This window comes from Pseudophryne corroboree, chromosome 10, assembly GCF_028390025.1.
Source record: "Pseudophryne corroboree isolate aPseCor3 chromosome 10, aPseCor3.hap2, whole genome shotgun sequence".
NCBI lineage: Eukaryota > Metazoa > Chordata > Amphibia > Anura > Myobatrachidae > Pseudophryne > Pseudophryne corroboree.
Window position 1 is genome coordinate 144,069,799 of NC_086453.1, and position 24,913 is coordinate 144,094,711.

The 24,913-nt window shown below is 44.8% G+C and overlaps 1 protein-coding gene across 1 annotated transcript in view; it reads left to right on the top strand.

Moving 5' to 3' along the window:
• The first annotated feature begins 16,297 nt into the window (after window positions 1–16,297).
• The window catches only part of EPS8L1 (EPS8 signaling adaptor L1), a 153,030-nt gene continuing 144,414 nt past the window's right edge, over window positions 16,298–24,913 (top strand). The window contains exon 1 of the mRNA XM_063942841.1: window positions 16,298–16,414. The gene's annotated coding sequence lies outside the window, so the exon portion shown is untranslated. The remainder of the gene's footprint in view (window positions 16,415–24,913) is intronic.

Genomic DNA, 24,913 nt, shown 5'->3' on the forward strand with positions numbered 1-24,913 from the left:
TGGGGTTTGCTAGCGCCCGAACCGACCGACACCCCAGCTCCCGAGTCCCGCCCCCAGACTCTGCGTGTTGATGGGATCTCTCCTGCTGACTCCCATGCTGCCCGGCTCTCGCCCGTGACCCCGGCTCCCGCCCCGATACTGCGGCTGGCCGGCTCCCACCCACTGACACTCCAGCTCCCGTCCCGACACCGCGGCTGCCCGGCTTGCTTCCGCAGACACACAGGCTCCCGCTGACACCGCGGCTGCCCGGCTCCTTCCCGCAGACACACGGAACCAACTAACGCCGCTTCCTTCCCCTCCACTGTCCAGGAGCTGCTGCAATGTGGGGAGAAAGTTAACTGGTGAGAAGAAGGGACTGACGACTGGAGGGTCGGGACAATGGCTGTTAGCTTGTAAATGTATATGTATATGTGTGTGTGTGTGTGTGCATTTGTACAGTACATATGTGGCTGTGTGCATATATGTATATATGTGATTGGGGTGTATGTGTGTCTGTGTATTTGTGTGTGTGTATTTGTGTGTGGCTGTGTGCTGTGTGTATATATGGATGCTGTATGTGTATTTGTATACATGTGTGTACATGTGGCTGTGTTGGGGGGGGCACCATCATCTATTTCGCCTCAGGGCGTCTACTATAAACTTACGCCCCTGAGTACACACAAGGGTGGAGTTCACATAGTCTGTGCGGAGTTCTCATTACTTACAGCACCAGCCCTACCCTGACCCCATACCGCCAGCGGCAACTCGGGGGTAACCCTTATTCTTCTTCTTTTTCTGGATCCCACCTATACCAAAGACATTTCACAGTTTAATTATAAGCTCTGGACATTATCCATTCAAGATAGTATCCACTCAGAGGTGGGACGCCACCTTTTCTGAAGTGGAATATCAGCACTTTTATTCTTATTTCTTGCTCATTCAAGAACTTTATCACTGCTTCATCCATAACAGTGGAACCCGCCCCTCCCCCCATCTTTTACCCCCCCCCCCATATCCTGCAGCAGCAGACATTTCAGTGTATTAACATAAAATAAAAAACACGATCTTATTTCAGCATTATTGTCTATTGTCAGTGTTTATATTATAACTTTCATTGTCTAGCAGCACCATCATATTGAATGTGCAATCAATTAGGAAGAGACAAGGACACAATTATTTTCAGGCATAATCTTTTTCAGGCGCACTTGTAAAAACTAGTGATGAGCACCGGAAATTTTTCGGGTTTTGTGTTTTGGTTTTGGGTTCGGTTCCGCGGCCGTGTTTTGGGTTCGAACGCGTTTTGGCAAAACCTCACCGAATTTTTTTTGTCGGATTCGGGTGTGTTTTGGATTCGGGTGTTTTTTTCAAAAAACCCTAAAAAACAGCTTAAATCATAGAATTTGGGGGTCATTTTGATCCCAAAGTATTATTAACCTCAATAACCATAATTTCCACTCATTTTCAGTCTATTCTGAACACCTCACACCTCACAATATTATTTTTAGTCCTAAAATTTGCACCGAGGTTGCTGGATGACTAAGCTCAGCGACCCAAGTGGCAGACACAAACACCTGGCCCATCTAGGAGTGTCACTGCAGTGTCACGCAGGATGGCCCTTCAAAAAACTACTCCCCAAACAGCACATGACGCAAAGAAGAAAAAAAAGAGGCGCAATGAGGTAGCTGTGTGAGTAAGATAAGCGACCCTAGTGGCCGACACAAACACCTGGCCCATCTAGGAGTGGCACTGCAGTGTCACGCAGGATGGCCCTTCCAAAAAACACCCCCAAACAGCACATGACGCAAAGAAAAAAAGAGGCGCAATGAGGTAGCTGTGTGACTAAGCTAAGCGACCCTAGTGGCCGACACAAACACCTGGCCCATCTAGGAGTGGCACTGCAGTGTCACGCAGGATGGCCCTTCAAAAAACTACTCACCAAACGGCACATGACGCAAAGAAGAAAAAAAAGATGCGCAATGAGGTAGCTGTGTGACTAAGATAAGCGACCCTAGTGGCCGACACAAACACCTGGCCCATCTAGGAGTGGCACTGCAGTGTCACGCAGGATGGCCCTTCCAAAAACCCCCCCCAAACAGCACATGACGCAAAGAAAAAAAGAGGCGCAATGAGGTAGCTGTGTGACTAAGATAAGCGACCCAAGTGGCCGACACAAACACCTGGCCCATCTAGGAGTGGCACTGCAGTGTCACGCAGGATGGCCCTTCCAAAAACTACTCCCCAAACAGCACATGACGCAAAGAAAAATGAAAGAAAAAAGAGGTGCAAGATGGAATTGTCCTTGGGCCCTCCCACCCACCCTTATGTTGTATAAACAGGACATGCACACTTTAACCAACCCATCATTTCAGTGACAGGGTCTGCCACACGACTGTGACTGAAATGACGGGTTGGTTTGGACCCCCACCAAAAAAGAAGCAATTAATCTCTCCTTGCACAAACTGGCTCTACAGAGGCAAGATGTCCACCTCATCATCATCCTCCGATATATCACCGTGTACATCCCCCTCCTCACAGATTATCAATTCGTCCCCACTGGAATCCACCATCTCAGCTCCCTGTGTACTTTGTGGAGGCAATTGCTGCTGGTGAATGTCTCCACGGAGGAATTGATTATAATTCATTTTAATGAACATCATCTTCTCCACATTTTCTGGATGTAACCTCGTACGCCGATTGCTGACAAGGTGAGCGGCGGCACTAAACACTCTTTCGGAGTACACACTTGTGGGAGGGCAACTTAGGTAGAATAAAGCCAGTTTGTGCAAGGGCCTCCAAATTGCCTCTTTTTCCTGCCAGTATAAGTACGGACTGTCTGACGTGCCTACTTGGATGCGGTCACTCATATAATCCTCCACCATTCTTTCAATGGGGAGAGAATCATATGCAGTGACAGTAGACGACATGTCCGTAATCGTTGTCAGGTCCTTCAGTCCGGACCAGATGTCAGCATCAGCAGACGCTCCAGACTGCCCTGCATCACCGCCAGCGGGTGGGCTTGGAATTCTGAGCCTTTTCCTCGCACCCCCAGTTGCGGGAGAATGTGAAGGAGGAGATGTTGACAGGTCGCGTTCCGCTTGACTTGACAATTTTCTCACCAGCAGTTCTTTGAACCCCAGCAGACTTGTGTCTGCCGGAAAGAGAGATCCAAGGTAGGTTTTAAATCTAGGATCGAGCACGGTGGCCAAAATGTAGTGCTCTGATTTCAACAGATTGACCACCCGTGAATCCTTGTTAAGCGAATTAAGGGCTCCATCCACAAGTCCCACATGCCTAGCGGAATCGCTCTGTGTTAGCTCCTCCTTCAATGTCTCCAGCTTCTTCTGCAAAAGCCTGATGAGGGGAATGACCTGACTCAGGCTGGCAGTGTCTGAACTGACTTCACGTGTGGCAAGTTCAAAAGGTTGCAGAACCTTGCACAACGTTGAAATCATTCTCCACTGCGCTTGAGACAGGTGCATTCCACCTCCTATATCATGCTCAGTTGTATAGGCTTGAATGGCCTTTTGCTGCTCCTCCAACCTCTGAAGCATATAGAGGGTTGAATTCCACCTCGTTACCACTTCTTGCTTCAGATGATGGCAGGGCAGGTTCAGGCGTTTTTGGTGGTGCTCCAGTCTTCTGTACGTGGTGCCTGTACGCCGAAAGTGTCCCGCAATTCTTCTGGCCACCGACAGCATCTCTTGCACGCCCCTGTCGTTTTTTAAATAATTCTGCACCACCAAATTCAAGGTATGTGCAAAACATGGGACGTGCTGGAATTTGCCCAGATTTAATGCACACACAATATTGCTGGCGTTGTCCGATGCCACAAATCCACAGGAGAGTCCAATTGGGGTAAGCCATTCCGCGATGATCTTCCTCAGTTGCCGTAAGAGGTTTTCAGCTGTGTGCGTATTCTGGAAAGCGGTGATACAAAGCGTAGCCTGCCTAGGAAAGAGTTGGCGTTTGCGAGATGCTGCTACTGGTGCCGCCGCTGCTGTTCTTGCGGCGGGAGTCCATACATCTACCCAGTGGGCTGTCACAGTCATATAGTCCTGAGCCTGCCCTGCTCCACTTGTCCACATGTCCGTGGTTAAGTGGACATTGGGTACAACTGCATTTTTTAGGACACTGGTGAGTCTTTTTCTGAGGTCTGTGTACATTTTCGGTATCGTCTGCCTAGAGAAATGGAACCTAGATGGTATTTGGTACCGGGGACACAGTACCTCCAACAAGTCTCTAGTTGGCTCTGCAGTAATGATGGATACCGGAACCACGTTTCTCACCGCCCAGGATGCCAAGGCCTCAGTTATCCGCTTTGCAGCAGGATGACTGCTGTGATATTTCCTCTTCCTCGCAAAGGACTGTTGGACAGTCAATTGCTTGGTGGAAGTAGTAAAAGTGGTCTTACGACTTCCCCTCTGGGATGACCATCGACTCCCAGCAGCAACAACAGCAACGCCAGCAGCAGTAGGCGTTACACGCAAGGATGCATCGGAGGAATCCCAGGCAGGAGAGGACTCGTCAGAATTGCCAGTGACATGGCCTGCAGGACTATTGGCATTCCTGGGGAAGGAGGAAATTGACACTGAGGGAGTTGGTGGGGTGGTTTGCGTGAGCTTTGTTACAAGAGGAAGGGATTTACTGGTCAGTGGACTGCTTCCGCTGTCGCCCAAAGTTTTTGAACTTGTCACTGACTTATGATGAATGCGCTGCAGGTGACGTATAAGGGAGGATGTTCTGAGGTGGTTAACGTCCTTACCCCTACTTATTACAGCTTGACAAAGGCAACACACGGCTTGACAAATGTTGTCCGCATTTCTGTTGAAATACTTCCACACCGAAGAGCTGATTTTTTTGGTATTTTCACCAGGCATGTCAATGGCCATATTCCTCCCACGGACAACAGGTGTCTCCCCGGCTGCCTGACTTAAACAAACCACCTCACCATCAGAATCCTCCTTGTCAATTTCCTCCCCAGCGCCAGCGACACCCATATCCTCCTCATCCTGGTGTACTTCAACACTGACATCTTCAATCTGACTATCAGGAACTGGACTGCGGGTGCTCCTTCCAGCACTTGCAGGGGGCGTGCAAATGGTGGAAGGCGCATGCTCTTCACGTCCAGTGTTGGGAAGGTCAGGCATCGCAAACGACACAATTGGACTCTCCTTGTGGATTTGTGATTTCGAAGAACGCACAGTTCTTTGCTGTGCTTTTGCCAGCTTGAGTCTTTTCATTTTTCTAGCGAGAGGCTGAGTGCTTCCATCCTCATGTGAAGCTGAACCACTAGCCATGAACATAGGCCAGGGCCTCAGCCGTTCCTTGCCACTCCGTGTGGTAAATGGCATATTGGCAAGTTTACGCTTCTCCTCCGACAATTTTATTTTAGATTTTTGAGTCCTTTTTTTACTGATATTTGGTGTTTTGGATTTTACATGCTCTGTACTATGACATTGGGCATCGGCCTTGGCAGACGACGTTGATGGCATTTCATCGTCTCGGCCATGACTAGTGGCAGCAGCTTCAGCACGAGGTGGAAGTCGATCTTGATCTTTCCCTATTTTTGGAACCTCAACATTTTTGTTCTCCATATTTTAATAGGCACAACTAAAAGGCACCTCAGGTAAACAATGGAGATGGATGGATACTAGTATACTTATGGATGACGAGCGACTGCCGACACAGAGGTAGCTACAGCCGTGGACTACCGTACTGCGTCTGCTGCTAGTATAGACTGGATGATAATGATATAAAAAAAATATATATATATCACTACTGCAGGACAGGTATATATTATATAATGACGGACCTGCTGGACACTGTCAGCACTGCAGACTCCTAAAGTAAACTACTAGTATGAAGAAGATAGAAAAAAAAAAAAAACACCACAGGTAGGTATACAATTATGGATGGACGAGCGACTGCCGACACAGAGGTAGCTACAGCCGTGGACTACCGTACTGCGTCTGCTGCTAGTATAGACTGGATGATAATGATATAAAAAATATATATATATCACTACTGCAGGACAGGTATATATTATATAATGACGGACCTGCTGGACACTGTCAGCACTGCAGACTCCTAAAGTAAACTACTAGTATGAAGAAGATAGAAAAAAAAAAACCACCACAGGTAGGTATACAATTATGGATGGACGAGCAACTGCCGACACAGAGGTAGCTACAGCCGTGGACTACCGTACTGCCTCTGCTGCTAGTATAGCCTGGATGATAATGATATAAAAAATATATATATATCACTATTGCAGGACAGGTATATATTATATAATGACGGACCTGCTGGACACTGTCAGCACTGCAGACTCCTAAAGTAAACTACTAGTATGAAGAAGATAGAAAAAAAAAAACACCACAGGTAGGTATACAATTATGGATGGACGAGCGACTGCCGACACAGAGGTAGCTACAGCCGTGGAGTACCGTACTGCGTCTGCTGCTAGTATAGACTGGATGATAATGATATAAAAAATATATATATATCACTACTGCAGGACAGGTATATATTATATAATGACGGACCTGCTGGACACTGTCAGCACTGCAGACTCCTAAAGTAAACTACTAGTATGAAGAAGATAGAAAAAAAAAAACACCACAGGTAGGTATACAATTATGGATGGACGAGCGACTGCCGACACAGAGGTAGCTACAGCCGTGGACTACCGTACTGCGTCTGCTGCTAGTATAGACTGGATGATGATATAAAAAATATATATATATCACTACTGCAGGACAGGTATATATTATATAATGACGGACCTGCTGGACACTGTCAGCACTGCAGACTCCTAAAGTAAACTACTAGTATGAAGAAGATAGTAAGAAAAAAAAACCACCACAGGTAGGTATACAATTATGGATGGACGAGCGACTGCCGACACAGAGGTAGCTACAGCCGTGGACTACCATACTGCGTCTGCTGCTAGTATAGACTGGATGATAATGATATAAAAAATATATATATATCACTACTGCAGGACAGGTATATATTATATAATGACGGACCTGCTGGACACTGTCAGCAGAATGCGTTTATAGAATAAAAACACCACACGACGAGTGTTTAACTTTTTCAGGCAGACAATCACAATATACTGGTGGTCAGTGGTCACTGGTCAGTCACACTGGCAGTGGCACTCTGGCAGCAAAAGTGTGCACTGTTAAATATGTACTCCTGCTATAACTGCTCCCCAGTCTCCCCCACAATTAAGCTGTGTGAGCAGTGAGCACTCAGCACAGTCAGATATACATAGATGATGCAGCACACTGAGGCTGAGCACAGATATGGTATGTGACTGTGTATCGTTTTTTTTCAGGCAGAGAACGGATTATATTAAATAATAAAAATAAATAAAACTGCACTGGTGGTCAGTCACTAGTATAACTATCAGCAAAACTCTGCACTCTCTGAGTACTCCTCCTAATGCTCCACTAAATCAAGTGTCTCACTCTCTATCTATTCTAAACGGAGAGGACGCCAGCCACGTCCTCTCCCTATCAATCTCAATGCACGTGTGAAAATGGCGGCGACGCGCGGCTCCTTATATAGAATCCGAGTCTCGCTATAGAATCCGAGCCTCGCGAGAATCCGACAGCGGGATGATGACGTTCGGGCGCGCTCGGGTTAACCGAGCAAGGCGGGAGGATCCGAGTCGCTCGGACCCGTGTAAAAAAAGGTGAAGTTCGGGCGGGTTCGGATTCCGAGGAACCGAACCCGCTCATCACTAGTAAAAACCCATTAATAATATGGATACAAAGCATGTTGGATACAATGCAGGTTACAGTGTGGGTCAGATGCAGTGCAGGTGGATACAGGGCAGGTCGGATTCAGTGTAGGTGGAATTCATTGCTGGTTGTATATAGTGCAGATCGCATAGAGGTGGTCATTCCGAGTTGATTGCTCGCTAGCAGTTTTTAGCAGCCGTGCAAACGCTATGCCGCCGCCCACTGGGAGTATATTTTTAGCTTAGCAGAAGTGAGAATGAAAGGATCGCAGAGCGGCTCCAAAAAAAATTTGGGCAGTTTCAGAGTAGCTCAAAACCTACTCAGCGCTTGCGATCACTTCAGACTGTTCAGTTCTGGATTTGACGTCACAAACACGCCCTGCGTTCTCCCAGCCATGCCTGCGTTTTTCCTGGCACGCCTGCATTTTTCCGAACACTCCCTGAAAATGGTCAGTTGACACCCAGAAACGCCCAGTTCATGTCAATGACTCTGCGGCGGACATTGCGAATGAAAAGCCTTGCTTGATCTTGTGTAAAACATTGGCTGTTGTGAAAGTACGTCGCGCGTGCGCATTGCGCCACAAACACATGCGCAGAAGTGCCGCTTTTTTACTTAATCGCTGCGCTGCGAACATTTTTATCTAGCGATCAACTCGGAATGACCCCCACAGTGCGGGTTGGATACAGTGTGGGTTGGATACAGTGCAGGTTAGATACACCAATAGTGTACTTACTGTGACAGAGAGTCCTCAGTGCGGAGTTATCAGCAGTGTCTTCGGTGTGGTGGTGCCAGCAGTGTCGACAGTGCTGGGGTGCCAGTGGTGTCATTAGAGCGGTAGTGCCAGCAGTGCAGGGGTGTTAGCGGTGTCCTCAGTGCGGTGGTGCTGGCAGTATCAGCAGTGCAGGGGTGCCAGCGGTGTTCTTAGAGCGGTAGTGTCAGAAGTGTAGGGGTGTCAGTGGTGTCCTTAGTGCGGTGGTGCCAGCAGTGTCGGCAGTGCAAGGGTGCCAATGGTGTCCTCAGTGTGTTGGTGCTGGCAGTGTCAGCAGCACAGGGATGCCAGCGGTTTCCTCAGTGCGGTGGTGCCAGCAGTGTCGGCAGTGCAGGGTGCCAGCGGTGTCCTCAGTGCAGTGGTGCCAGCATTGTCGACAGTGCAGGGTACCGGCAGTGCTGGCAATTAGGGAGTGCCAGCAGTGTTGGCAGTGCGGGAGTGCCAGAGATGTCCTCAGTGTAGGGGTGCCAGCAGTGTCGGCAGTGCGGAAGGTGTCCTCAGTGTAGGGGTGCCAGCAGTGTTGGCATTGCTGGCAGTGGGGGTGCGGCAGTGTGGGAGTGTCGACAGTGCAGGTTACGGTGCTATTAGCATTGTGGGGGCATCCATCATGGCCATTGTAGCCTATAGGGACACGCTGATTGGCTGAGAGCCGTGACAGACGGCTCTCTCAGCCAATCAGCGGTCTTCCATAGGTTACTATGGAGACCGGCGTCCGAGGCAAAACCTCAGGTTCCGACAACGGATGCTGAGGTTTTGCCTCGATTGGGGATCCGGGGCAGGCAGGGAAATCCGAGCTGCGACTTCCATAGGTTCGGGAGGGGGCGTGGGGGGGAGTAAGCCACATCCCTAATATTAAGATATGAATATCTAAACAATAACTAAAATGTGTTGTTGCTTATCACACTACATACTGATCATTTGATTTATTTTTTAAAGTAATGGCCAGGGGTGCACTTTGATGGGGTTTCCAGTGGTCCAGAAATCCCTCCAATTGTGAGGAATGTACTTCTTGGCTGGCCTCTTCTGCGGGACCAGCTATCGTACTGTATGTGGCTCACAAATTCTGATCTGTTCCTCAACCCTTCCATTTCCTCGGTGTGTGCCTGTCTACACCTTCTCTATCCTGGTGACTGTATTTTACACATTGGTCATGCAACATTTGACATACAGACCGTTCCAAATATTTAGTCCACTGGAGAGAAAGGCTACCTTCATGTAATGTGGGTGGGGTGTTTTCTAATTAAATCATTGGATGAAGGTGAGCACTATTAAGTGGTTGGCGGGGCTGTTTAATAGTGGGGTCATGAGATGGAGTAATTTGACTTTTTTCTTTTATTTGTAAGAGGCATCACACGGGTTCCATAGCACCATTCATAAGGGATAACATAGAACAAAAAACTAAAGTACATTAGATATGAAACAGTTACAGACTAGTTTAAAAATTGTCAGAGTAGCAAAATCGCAAAGACGGCAAGTAAATAGTACATAGTAAATTATTAAATAGTAAATAGAGCCTACATTCTAGGGGGCTATTAATTTAATGTTGTTTTGTTTTAGGGGCTTTTACAATAACTGAATGTTATGCTGAGTTTGGGAATAAGGAAGGATATGTGAATTCTAATTATTACTATCAGGTTTGTTTGTTGGTAAAAGATCTTCTGAGTAAAGGGCTAATTCAGACCTGATCGCTGCTGTGCGTTTTTGCACAGCAGGCGATCAGGTCTGAACTGCGCATGCGTAGGCACTGCAATGCGCTGGCGCGATGGTCCGCAGCGATGGGGAGCGTCAGGCAACGATGAGAAGGTGCGATAAATCCGATCGCACCGGCGATCACAAGAAGATTAACAGGAAGAGGGTGTTTGTGGGTGGCAACTGACCATTTCTAGGGAGTGTCCAGAAAAACGCAGGAGGGACCAGGCGTTTTGTGGGAGGATTCGTTCCGTCAGCTCCGGCCCTGATCATCGCAGCAGCTGAGTAAGTCCTGGGCTGTGCAGAGACTGCACAAACTGCTGTTTGAGCAGCTCTCCTGCACATGCGATCGCACACCTGCACAGCGAATTCCCCCTCCACCTGTAGGCGGCGACTACCTGATCGCAGGGATGCAAAAAACGCACCCTAGTGATCAGGTCTGAATTACCACCTAAATGTATCATTTTTTTTTATTACCAGAGATGTTTGGAGAAGAATAAACCTATTTAACACTATTAGTTCAATATTGGGGCTGGCTGGGGAGAAATCAGCCTAAAATGTGAATACTATTAATTTAAAGTTAGGGCTTCAAATCTCACTGAAATGCAATTAAAATCATTAACAAAAAATAATACAGCACCAGTTTTTATACTTACTTTATTGTTATTTTTTCATTTATAATCTCTATTTCGTCAATACATGATATTTCCAATAGGAGCAATTTTAGTGCATATCAATAAAAATGAATTATTTGACACTAGTATACACAAAATATAATATAAGGTATCTTCAAACACCACATTAACAACTCTTCTTTTCTTATTTGTTTCTATTTATAATCATGTGTACAGTACTCCTCTCTCTTAAAATTATATGTGCTCCTCTCTCTTAAAATCATGTGTACTTAGGAAGCTAGAAGTGACAAGTAATAATAGCAATGGTATTTATACAGCACTCTTTCTTCAGTAGGAACTGGAAGTAGGTTGTATTTGTTTAGCAGCACTTTAATAACACTTTACTTGCCGGCCAGACAGTAGCTACTGATATTAAGCCTTATTAGTAAGTAAAAAATAGGTTCTAACCTAACCATATAGTAACATACAAGTACTGTGACTTCGCAGGCTGTACACTACTGTGTATCAATAACACACATGCACTGTGAATACTGTGTATCCATAACATACAAGTACTGTGACAATGCAAACCGTACCCCACTGTGTATCCATAGCATGCAAGTACTGTGACTCTGCAGTGAGTGGTGATTTTTTTCAAGAAAGGTTCAAGTAAATAAATAATGCTTTTAAACTATAGTTTTTGTACAACTTGAGTGTGTTCATCGATATGGATTACAACGATCAGTCAAGAAAAGAGCAGGATGCAAATACTAATACTGCAGCTGCTGCCACCAGTAATGATGATAACAGACCTTCAACATCATCTACTAAAGCCGATGCCCAAGGGCATAGAGGGTTTAAGTCAGGGCATCTGATCTAAAAAAAAAGCAATATTTTAGAGTAGTAAATCTGGGTACACCCGTAACAATTTGTAATATGATGTAGTCATTCCCAGGGCATTCCTGATTGATCGAGCTGTGCGTTTTCAGGATATCATGCATGGCACACTCCCATGGGGTCATCTGTCACTTCCCCTGATCTTTCTGCATGTTCAAAGGATATGGGGAAGTGGCTGACAGGGGACAGGGGGCAGTATAGCGAGCAGTCATTCACCGGATCACCCCTCACATTGTCCATCGCATTGCTGGGTACACATCGTACTGTTTGTACCCACCTTAAAGAAAATAAAATGAATAGTTTGTGTAGAAAAACATAAATTTGACAACATGAAATTCACCACATGTAGTGGCAATTAAAGACTCAGGCCTTGGCCTCTATTCATGAGTGGTGGTTCTGCAACTGTCAGTGAGACATCTTCTTCTACCTCTTATGATGATGCAAGACCTTTTAACTCAGTCTGTAGAAGAGGTTTAAAAAAAACAAAAAACAACAACTAAGGCAGTAGAACAAACTGTGTGTTCAGAACCATCACACATTCCAGAGGAGAGTCTAGGTGTGTCCACGTTACTTATGTGTGAGTTTAACATTTCTCACACTGTCCTCATAGAGAAGCATCTTTTGCCTCCTTCCATAATTTCTGCACAATCTCCTCCATGTGAGGAGCAGTACAACGAAAGATGGTGATAAGGACATAATAGAAATTGGGGATGCTTGTATGGAAGTGGAAAAGGATGAGGGAGATAAGTCTGTTCTACTACTATCTGATGCTGAAGATGAGGATGTTGATGGTGTTTTTTGTGTAAGTCAGCCACCAGTGGCTGCAGTTCTTGCCCATGATAAAAAGAAATCCAATGTGATGCCTGGGCATAAGACCAGAAAAGCCACCTCTTGGGTGTGGAATTATTTTTACCCAAATCCAGACAACATTTGTTAGGGCATTTTTTGCTCCATTTGTGAGGCCAAAGTTACTAAAGGTAGGACCATTAGCCATCTAGGCACCTCCTGCATCATTTGCATCATTTGCGGTGAGTTCATGGAATTTAATTACAAAATTATAATGTCATTAACACCTTCATCGTTATAAAATTGTTTTGTGGGGGTCCATACAAACCAAGCACGTCAACCACAAAAGTGTCAGTCTTTGTCGCTGAAGTGCTAGGCTTGTTAAACTGTACATGTCCTTTTTAATATCAAACATAAAAGTGGGTGGGAGGGCCCAAGGACAATTCCATCTTTCCTTTTCAAAATGGTCTGTAATTATGGGGGGCATTAGGGATGGTCTTTTTTGTATAGATATTTGTATTGGTTATGGCTCTATTTTCATTATGGGCTGCATTTTTGGGGGCATTGGTAACTGTCTTATTCTTTTATTGTCTGTTTGCTGCTAGGCCTCACCTCACAGAGAATATAGACCCAGTTGCCTACCACAATTAATCATTTAATTAAAAAAAAATAATGCTCTTTTTGCTGCTAGGCCTCACAGAGAAGCGTTAATTCACATCAGTATTTTCCCTAGTTGACCATACAGTTGCCAATGCCTACCAATATGAATCAATTAATCCATTTTTTTTGCATTCTTCCTTTAGTTTCTTTTTGCTGCTAGACCTCACAGAAAAAAGCTCATTCACATCAGTCTTCCTTGGGGACCATTCAGTTGCCAATGCTTACCACAATCAATCAATCAATCAATCAATCAATCTTTATATTATTCTTCTTTTATTGTTGATATAATAAATATAAGTGTGGTGAATCGCCGTTGTGTGTTGTCATTTGCAAAAAAAGTGAAAAGAAATTGCTGAATTCATCAATATGGATAACGTGGACCATACAGTAGCCTACTATAATCAATTAATCAATCAATCTTTTTTTAATTTGTCTTTTATTGTGATTTTTCTGCTAGGCCTCACCTCACTGTCACTTAGCTTACTCAGCTAGCTAGCTCATTGCAGCCACTTGGCCTAAACTGAATGAAAACAATATTGTGAGCTGTGAAGTGGTTAAAATTGAGAGGAAATTACTGGAAATCAATGTTATTGAGGTTAATTATACTGTAGGAACCAAGAATGACCCAAATTATGTAGTTTTAGCTTTTTTTGTTAATTTTTGAAGAAAAAAAAAAGCAAATCCAAAACCAGTCACAACATTTTTGCAAAACCAAAACTAAAACTGGATGACTAATTAGAGCCAAAACCAGCAAAAATGGTCTGGCTCACAGCTCTAATTCTAATCCTTTCCCATTACACTCAAAATTTCAGTTTCCTTTTATGTTTTATGTACCAGGTAATGGCATACTTAGGGGCAGATGTATTAAGCCTGTAGAAGTGATAAAGAAGTGGATAAAGAAGTGATAAGTGAAAAGTGATAACGCACCAATCAGCTCCTGTCAAGTTACAGGCTGGGTTTGAAAAATGACAGTTAGGAGCTGACTGACTGGTGCATTACCACCTTCCATTATCACTTCTTTGTCACTCCTCCCACTCCTCCAGGTGGGATCCCGCCGGTCACCATACTGATTACGGTATCCCGAGGGTTTAGAATACCGGTGGAGGGGGGTGCGCAATGATGCCCCTTGCGGGCTCGCTGCCGCTCACCACAGGTTCTATTCCCACTCTATGGGTGTCGTGGACACCGACGAGTGAGAATAGTCCCTGTTAGTCGGCATGCCGACTGTTGGGATTTTGAGGGGTCGGGATGCAGGCGTCAGTATTGTGACCGGCAGTCTCCTGAGCACTGCTCACATAAGTACATCCCCTCCAGGCTTAATACATCTGCCCTACAAGACCTAAAAGCTGGGTATTAGTACCTAAAATTACTTATTTTGACTGTTAGAGCCTAAAAAGACCTAATTCTGTTACTTAAGTTAAAACAATATAAATTTACTGCGGAAATGTGTGGCACAAATGTGTGGCATAGTTTTTATATGTAATTCATAAGCGTGACCGCCATCTACCAAGATTCGTCTCTATGGGAAAGCCATGGGTCGCAGCCGCCCACGGCATAGCACATCATGTATCACGGGAGCGCACATCATGTATCACGGGAGCAAACGCTGCAAGGAAGTAGCAGAACACGTCTGTAATAAAGGCACAGTGGTTCAAACATATTGATAAGTTGCATGGTTTGTTTTATTTTCATACAATGTATAACTCACTTTAAAAGCCCTACATGACCAGGGTACTTGAAGCAGCTTCTGATGCCTTACTGTCCCACTCGATTACTACGATCTGTAGATGAAGCTGTGACGTGCGGTGGGGTGAGGCAGGTGAGCCTTTCCTGTCATAGTAACATTTGCACCAGAGTTTTGACTGCAAAAAGTATATGAAAAATACAAAGAATATGTTAGAAATATCTTCTTTGTATTAGTCTAATCATTTTTATAGTCAAAAGAAACTGTGGAGTAAATAGTCTATGGCAGTGCCTCACCTGCTTATCTTTTCCGCACATATCTGATTAAAACTCAACAAATTTCCTGGAGTTTATATTGTTGCACCTGTGTATAATGTCACATGTACTCTTTGGCTCATATATTGTGTATAAATAAATCTGGCTCTGGTACTAGCCAGTGGCTCCTCAACAATTTACCTCACTGCACGTCCCTGAGATGAAGGACTACTAACAGTACCTAGAATCTCCCTGAATTCATCAGGGGGTAGAGCTTTCAACTTTGCGTCTCAGACTCTATGGAACTCTCTACCCCGCACAGTGCGAGAAGCCTCCACTCTAGAATTCTTCAAAAATAGACTAAAGCCTTACTTATTTACTCAGCATTTCACTAATATCTACTGTTAAGCTTGTTTTGTATTTTGAGCTGTAAAGACAATTGTAAAACACTTTGAGCCCTGTTAGGAGAAAAATGCTATATAATAATAATAATAATAATAATAATAATAATAATTATTATTATTATTATTATTATTATTATTACATTCCTAAACTGACATTTTTAAATCCTATAAAACCCTAAAACATGGATTGAAAAAAACTAATTTTAGGTTTTTTAGATCCTTAAAATTTGAGGCCTAGATGTCCATGTTAGGCCTCACTTGCATTTGTTTAGAGGACCATCTGTATGGTAATATAAATGCACTCAATATGAGTATTTCCAGCACAATAGAGATATGATATATTGGTTCACAGTATGATCAGATAATTTAAGCTTCCAGCCCAGCATCACGGGTGCCCGGTTCTCCTGAGTCACTAACTTAGATGCACAGAGGCGCAGTAAAAAACCACACCTAAATAATCCTTTATAGGATGGCCGGACAGTAGCCGCCAGATTAACATTTATACTGTACTTCTTGTAAAATATTTTATTGTACGGTTGCTGTAAGGACCACAATGCATGACAGATCTTCTTGACAATCTTTATTAAGGCAGTATGCCCATTTAACATTAAATAACTGAATTCATTAAGATGTTACCACAGACTGTGTAAAGTCACATAGGACTCATTCTATGAAGAATGTGCCCGTACTGTGTTTGGGTATGTTGCCAAACTACACCTAGTTTCCAAGTGTACTGTAAGGAATGTGGGTGTGTCTCACCTGAGACATACTGCAAGCAGGCATTGCACCTGTCACACTGCTACCTGCGACCTGAGAGAGGCACACACAGGGACCTGTCCTTGGGACTTGTACAGAAGGAATGTGTATTTGTTGCTGTAGGATTGTGGATTAACCAGCTAGGATTTGCCTCATTGCTTCTGTTTTAAGGTGAGCAGGCTGGTTCATTAGTGTTATATCTTTCATATCGTCTAACACATAGAATAACCCCCATGCTGTATAAATAACAGGAGCACAATATCTATCCATCAAGGACTGTAAGGAAGATTTCTGGTTTCACTTAAAAGACTTCTTTTATCGTCTCCCTAAACTATTCTAAAATGTCAATCTGCGTTCCTGACATGATTCCTTACCTTGCAATACTCTATATTTACTAATGACTTGCTTGTCTATTTTGGTAGTGATTTAATTAACTATTGATTTAATTACCTATAGCAGCTCAGATGTTTATGTTATTACATATAGACCTGTTTACAACTATATAGGTTGTCTACTATTTCAGTCAGATTTACGCAACCCATGGCTCTACAACACATGTGGAACTATAAGTCCCAGCACATCATATCAGAGCACGGCATTCTGGGAGTTGTAGTACCAAAACAGATAGAGAATAACAGGTTGCCTTTGTATGTATGCCTTATAATGATGTTTGGCACAGTGGTATGTTCTGCACCTTGGCTATTTGTGATCCTATTGTGTTACTTTATTTAAATGTTTCTCCTAATTTACATTAACCGTTCTGTTTAACCACCTATTACCCATGTGTGTAATCATGGTTACTGCAGTTAAAATAACTCATTTCATGGTTTGTGAACAGATAAGATTTTTGTTGCTGATAATAATTCTGGTCCTGTTGAGTATTTTAGCTGTGAATACAGAAAGGGATATTATTACTGCAATTTTATGGCTTGTAGCTATGCCTGTAAGTGAAAGAGCAGATCTGTCACATGCAGTGATCACTGCGCTCACACCTAGTTCTCTGGTCACTTTGTTTGATCATACAGGCGCAGTTTAGTGTGCCTCAGTGTCATTTCCAGCTGATTCATAAAGGAAATTAGAGTTTCTATATTTAAAAACTGAAAGGTTATTAGGTAACAGTATTATGATGCTGTGATTATGTGCAGTTATATAGTGAACCTGTTATTTGTGTAAAATATGCAAAATGACCAATTCCAAGCAACGTTTTCAGGTTATTACAAAGTACTTTCACACAGTACAGTGTATATCCACCACTTTGTATTGTTCATTGTCTTTTCCTTTTCCTGTTGCTATATCATATACAGTGTTTCCCAAACCTGGTCCGCCTGGAATCCTGACACTGACAGTGCATGTTTTCCAGAAAAATATAGAAATAGAAATATGCTGATAATTATTTAAAATGTGTACTTGTGTGTGTGTGTGTGTGTGTGTGTGTGTGTGTGTGTGTGTGTGTGTACGTGCGCTAGCGTGTAGTGTGATTTGTATTCGTCTGTTTTTTAATGTTGGCATGTTTATTTTGCTAGTGTTACAAATTATTGATATGTTTGAAAAAAGCCATTAGTAAGGCAAATTGCACAGGTCAGTGATTTGGACTAAGAACTGTTCTACAGGTCTTGTTTACAAAGCTTACAGGTAGGGCTGCCGAGAGCAGCGACAGGACAGATTAAGGGGTGGGGTGAGGGGCAGAGTGGAAATTGATGAGGCATGTCCTCTCCACAAATTTCTGTTAGAAAGTATTATGCTTTGCAGCGCTGCATGCTGAAAAGGGGTCTGATTTGTCCTCCTTAGACACTAGGCAGATCCAGGAGTGGGTGGGAGGAGTGATCAGTGCAATTGTTCCCCTTCTCCTGTATCACTTGCCGGGTAGAGAGAGGAGACTGCTGTGGTAGCAGCTTCCCTAGACCCTCTGCAGCACGCACACAGCAACAGCGTACTGTGCAGCAACAGTCTTTTCACCCTCTGCCTAAAGTGCTACCGACCTAGGCCCCTGCCTGGCCCCTACAGCTGGCAGGGTCTGGGTAAGTAGTATTCGCACTCCCCCCCCCCCCCCCCCCCCCCTTCCCTCTCTGTGCCCCTACTAACAGGTTGCACACCTCAAAATGCCTTGCCTGATGAGTCTGGAGATGCCAGAGGGAAGTTCAGAGTGTGCAAGATGCTTGGCATGAGTGAGCTGCCAGGTGCCATACAACTCTACTAACGTCAGGTGTCTTTTTTTTTGTTGCCGAAAATGCCTCTTAGTTGCAGCTAAGACACAAGTGGAGACTGTGCTGATTAAATTGATATATGACACTGTATACGGAGCACTATGGAACAAAGCTGTGGCTGCTATATTGTATCACTTCGTATACAGATTCAGAAACTCAGTCGCACACAGGTATACAGGTGTTATATATCAAATTAATCAGCAGTCTCCTTGTGCATCCTAGTCGCATTGCGTTGTGGCTAAGACACATTTTCAGCAAAAAAGAAGCAAAAAAGACGCCCAATGCTAGAAGATTCTCACGCAACCTGGCTTGGCAAGAGGGGCTGTTTGGCATGACGGCAGCACAGATGTATGTGGACAAATGTGTATCTTAGATTAAAGAGTCTATTTACTAAGCCTTGGATGGAGATAGAGTCGCTGTAGATAAAGTACCAGCCAATCGGCTCCTAACTGGCATCTTTCAAACAGTCTGTGGCATAGCAGTTAGGAGCCGAGGGTATGGATCATTAGGTCGACCACACTTAGGTCGACAGTCAGTAGGTCGACCACTATTGGTCGACATGCATTAGGTCAACATGGTCACAAGGTCGACATGCGTTTTCTGACTTTTTTTGGTGTTTTTTTCTTCGTAAAGTGACAGGGCACCCCAATTAGTGCTTCGTTCGCCATGCTTCGGGCAAGGTGCCACGCTCCACTACCGCTATGCTTGGCACAGTTTACTATTCCCAATCGTAGTCCACGTGGATCATAAAGTAGGAAAAAATTCAAGAAATGGAAAAAAGAATGTGAAAAACTCATGTTGACCTTTTTCCATGTCGACCTTGTTCATGTCAACCTAATGACCATGTCTACCTAGTGACCATATTGACCTAATGTATGTCGACCAATAGTGGTCGACTTAATGACTGTCGACCTAAGTGTAGTCGACCTAATGACTGTATCCCGGAGTCGATTGGCTGGTACTTTATCTCCAGCAACTTTATCTCCTTCCAAGGTTTAGTAAATAGACCCCTTAGTGAACTATACGGACACAGGGGTCTATTTACTAAGCTTGGGATGGAGATAAAGTGGACGTTGATAAAGTACCAACCAACCAGCTCCTAACTGACATATTACAGGCTGGGTTTGAAAAATGACAGGAGCTGATTGGCTGGTACTTTATCTCCGTCCACTTTATCTCCATCCAAGGCTTAGTAAATAGATCCCTCATTTAGGAAAACAGTCAGATATTGCTCTTTCAAAATTGAATGAAACAAGAGTAATCTAGCGGCTGTTTAGATGAGGAATAGTGAAAATTGTAAGTCAGCCCCAACCGTGGAAACTATTTGGAACACAGTCAGGCACTGGCTTGTAACTTTTAGCATACACACGCATGTGGCCCCAGTTTTTTTGCCAGCAAACTACGACGGAAAAAGTAGTGTACTAAAAATCATGCAGGGAGTAAATTATACGTAACGCCGAGTCGCCGACAAGAGATGACGTTTGTTTGAAGAAAAAGAGAAAAACTTCTCTTCACTTTATATAAATATCTTCAGTGATTTCTCCAGGATTTTTCACGCCACTTAAATATGGTGATGACCTAAATATCACATTCGCCACAAATCTTATCCACTCTCGTGAGAAAAACATTTTTCCAAAATCTGCCATCCCCTTATTGTTAGAAATTATAGCCCAAATCTGTGTCTATGCCTTCCCTCACTGCCAAGACCTAAAATATGCTGTCCCAGCTTAATAAATACAGGTTGAGTATCCCATATCCAAATATTCCGAAATACAGAATATTCCGAAATACGGACTTTTTTGAGTGAGAGTGAGATAGTGAAACCTTTGATTTTTGATGGCTCAATGTACACAAACTTTGTTTAATACACAAAGTTATTAAAAATATTGTATTAAATGGCCTTCAGTCTGTGTGTATATAAGGTGTATATGAAACATAAATGAATTGTGACTGTGAATGTAGACACTTTGTTTAATGCACAAAGTTATAATAAATATTGGCTAAAATGACCTTCAGGCTGTGTGTATAAGGTGTATATGAAACATAAATGCATTCTGTGCTTAGATTTAGGTCCCATCGCCATGATATCTCATTATGGTATGCAATTATTCCAAAATACGGAAAAATCCCATATCCAAAATACCTCTGGTCCCAAGCATTTTGGATAAGGGATACTCAACCTGTAATCAGATCCATGGGGTGAATCAACCATAGAACATACTCTACACTGCTGCCATCAGTTCCTCGCTGTCTCCGCTTGCAACCTTCTGAACTCTGATTGGGGGATAGCCAGGCATCCACCAATCAGTTTGAAGAGACATTGCACCACTTGGATTCATGGATGGCCAAAGCCATACATCAATCTTCATTTAGTCTAATAAAGTTGTTTGCTTAAGAACAGGTACAGTATGTGACAGGCGGCTGGGAGACTTATTGAAGCCGGGGAGCTTCTTCTTCCTGTCTCTCAGCCTAAAGGCATGCAATGTAGCACGTGGCTGCAACCAGATGGCAGCTTTACACTGTAAAGAAATTTTAGCCACAGGGGCCGGTGCCATCCAGCACCCCCGTCCCAGCCGCCCCTGAACACAGTATAAACACATTCTGACTAAATGTTCTCCTGATTGAGTCCTTATTGTACATTTAACATACTGTACTTGTGACTTGCAAGCTGTTATGAAACTGCAACTCAAAGCATACTTTGTGTCAGGAATCGACTCACCACTGTTATGTCGGTCCGCCGGAGCGGACTCCGTCTGGGGTCACTGCATGTTGCTGTCACCTGTCGCCCTGCTCATGGATGTCGCCGCGGGCCTGGAGGCGCCTCTGGAGTCAACGGGCGTGTGAGTGCGCCGCGTCCCTGCCGGGCCGCGGCATGGGCGCCGCCATGACAGTATTCCCCAGTGTAAGTGCGGCGGCCAATCCGGAGCTTGGCCGCACCCCCTTGTCTCACTCCAGCCAATGCCTGCCGGTCAGGGGGTATATCAGGAGCTGCTGGGTGAGTCAGAGGTTGTCCTGAACTTTGTGTCACTCCTGCGACTCGTGTGTTTGGACCTGTTATCCTGTTCCTCCGTGTTCCTGGATACTCCCCTATGTCTCCGTGTTCCTGGATATTCTCCTGTATCTGCTACTCCGTGGAACTACAAGCACCAGCACCACAGCAATACCTTTCTGGCTTCACACCTTCCACACCTGCAGTGTGCTCCAGCCATCAGCAGTAGAGACTCCCTATCCAGGTGCATTCTAACAACTCACCTGTGATTCAGCCCGCAAGCTGATTGTGCTTTCCACCAGCACAGTGGACATTAACACCACGTCTCCTGCATTGCTACCAGGTTTGCTACTACTATTCCTATCTCTGCTGGCTCCACGTTTTAACCATTCCGGTTTCATTTCCATGCTACAAACTCTGCCATAGACTTTCAGTTTCAAACCATACTATTCCATTGCCATTACCATTGCCGTTACCATTGTCATTTCCATTGCATTCGTTTGTTTACTTTCTGCTGCATTATTATCTGGACTTTTCTGTTATTAATAAATCTACATTGTGCACATGCGCAGAAACCCAGTACAGCCTCCTCACTTCATTCCACCTACCTCCACTGACCCACTAGCGCCCCCTCCGGGGACACAAACAAAACCGTCTCTGACAGTAAGTTCAGGACCGATGGACTCGGACGGTGGTCAGAGTGTGGGGTCAGGGGCCTTAAAAAATCTGGTCTCCCGTTTGGATGGACAAGAGGTTGTGCAGCAGCAGATATTCCAGTTTCTGCAAGGGATGTCTTCCCGGATTGATACGTTACAACAATCTCTGCTAAGTGCGCCTGCACCTCCAGTTCCTGTTACCCCTGCACATGCCAGTGTTGGGGGTTCTTCTTCTTCTCCGGCTGCATCTGCTCCTGTATCTCGTTTGCACTTGCCTGTGCCTAGCAGGTATGATGGCAGTCCGAAGTTATGCCGTGGGTTCCTCAACCAGTGTGAAGTCCAGTTTGAACTTTTACCTCATAATTTTCCCACGCCAAGATCCAAGGTTGCTTATATCATCTCACTGCTCTCTGGATCAGCCCTGAGCTGGGTGTCTCCTCTGTGGGAACGTGCCGACCCGTTGATGAACAACTATGCCGAGTTTGTTTCCATCTTCAGACGCATCTTCGATGAACCGGGTCGTGCAACTTCAGCCTCCGCAGATCTTCTCCAGCTCCGTCAAGGGACTCGCAGTATGGGTCAATACGTCATCCAGTTCCAGACGCTAGCCGCAGAGATCCAGTGGAATAACCAAGCCTTAGTAGCAGCCTTCTGGCATGGACTCTCAGAGAGGATAAAAGATGAACTGGCAACTCGTGATATTCCTGAGCAATTACCCGAGCTAATCTCCCTATGTATCAAGTTGGACTCTCGCATCCGCGAACGCAACAATGAGCGTGCTCGTGCTGAGTGTCGCAAACCAAGAATGGTACCTCCTGTACAGTTGCAGCCTCCACCTTCTGATGAGCCTATGCAAATTAATAGGTCCCGCTTAACTGCTGAGGAGCGGTCAAGGAGACTCCGTGAGAGACTGTGTCTTTACTGTGCGGCAGTAGGCCACCAAATAAGTTCTTGTCCAGTGCGTTCGGGAAACGCCAGATCCTGACTTGTAAGGGAGGAGTCAAGTTGGGATCTTTCAAGCAAGCTCCTTCAACCCAAGATCTCATTCTTCCTGTGACCTTAGAGACGGCGGCTGGACTCCAATCTGCAACTGCGTTGGTAGACTGTGGTGCAGCGGGGAATTTCATCACTCAAGCTGCGGTAGACAAGTTTCATCTGCCGGTCTGTGAACTTTCATGTCCCGTCTACATTACGGCAGTAGATGGTAGCCGTATCTCTAAGGGGTATATCACTCAACAAACCAGGCCAGTGATACTGGGGGTTGGGTTCCTACATTCTGAGTTAATTAAGTTTTTAGTTATTCCACAGGCAACTCAGGAGATTGTGTTAGGTATGCCCTGGCTCCAGCTACATAACCCACAGATTGACTGGTCTACATTACAACTAACTGCTTGGGGGTCACATTGCCGTCAGTCTTGTTTAGCCCAAGTTGTTCCTGTCAAGACTTCTGAAATCAAGACCCCGCCTACTCTTCCTACGGCCTACCAAGACTTCGCTGACGTCTTCAGCGAAAAGGCCGCTGATGTTCTACCGCCCCATAGAGAGTGGGATTGCCCCATCGACCTTGTTCCTGGCAAAAAACCACCTAGGGGGCGCACCTACCCGTTATCTGTTCCTGAAACCGAAGCGATGAGTAAATACATCCAAGAAAATCTACAGAAAGGATTCATCCGTCCCTCATCATCACCTGCTGGGGCAGGTTTCTTTTTTGTTAAAAAGAAAGATGGAGGACTACGTCCATGTATTGACTACCGGGGACTTAATGACATTACCATTAAGAACAGCTACCCGTTACCTCTTATTACCGAGTTATTTGATAGGGTCAAAGGAGCCCGCATCTTCACCAAGTTAGATCTCCGCGGTGCCTATAATCTCATCAGAATCCGCAGCGGTGATGAATGGAAGACGGCTTTCAATACTCGGGATGGCCATTACGAGTACCTGGTAATGCCATTCGGGTTGAGCAATGCCCCAGCAGTGTTCCAGCACTTTGTTAATGAAATCTTCCGTGACGTTCTGTACAAATATCTCGTAGTTTACCTGGACGATATCCTCATCTTCTCTCAAGACCTCTCCTCTCATCGTCTCCAAGTCCGTGAAGTTCTCCGACGTCTTCGTGAGAATCGTCTCTACGGCAAGTTGTCCAAGTGCACCTTCGAAGTTGCCTCCGTACCCTTCCTGGGGTATATAATTTCTGGATCGGATCTTCAGATGGACCCGGCAAAATTGGAAGCCATTGCCAATTGGTCCATTCCGAATACTCTCAAGTCAATTCAACGATTCCTGGGCTTCGACAATTATTATAGGAAATTCATCCGAGGCTTTTCAACTCTCATTGCTCCTATTACCAGCTTAACTCGAAAAGGGGCAGATCATTCCAACTGGTCAGAAGATGCCCTGGCTGCGTTTCAGAAAATCAAGATGGCTTTTATGACCGCACCAGTCTTGCTACAACCTGATGTTAATAAGCCATTCGAGTTGGAGGTGGATGCCTCCACAGTAGGAGTGGGAGCTGTTCTCTCTCAGATAGGAGCTGACGGGAAGATCCATCCCTGTGGATTCTTTTCCCGCAAATTTCTTCCTGCTGAAGTTAATTATTCCATCGGAGATCAAGAGCTTCTGGCGATTAAACTGGCCCTTGAGGAATGGAGGTATCTCCTGGAAGGGGCGAAGTTTCCATTTAACATCTATACGGATCATAAAAACCTGCTCTATCTGAAGGCAGCTCAGTGCCTTAATCCTCGCCAGTCCCGATGGGCTATGTTCTTCTCCCGTTTTAATTTTAAGCTCCATTTCCGCCCAGGTTCTCAGAATACCAAAG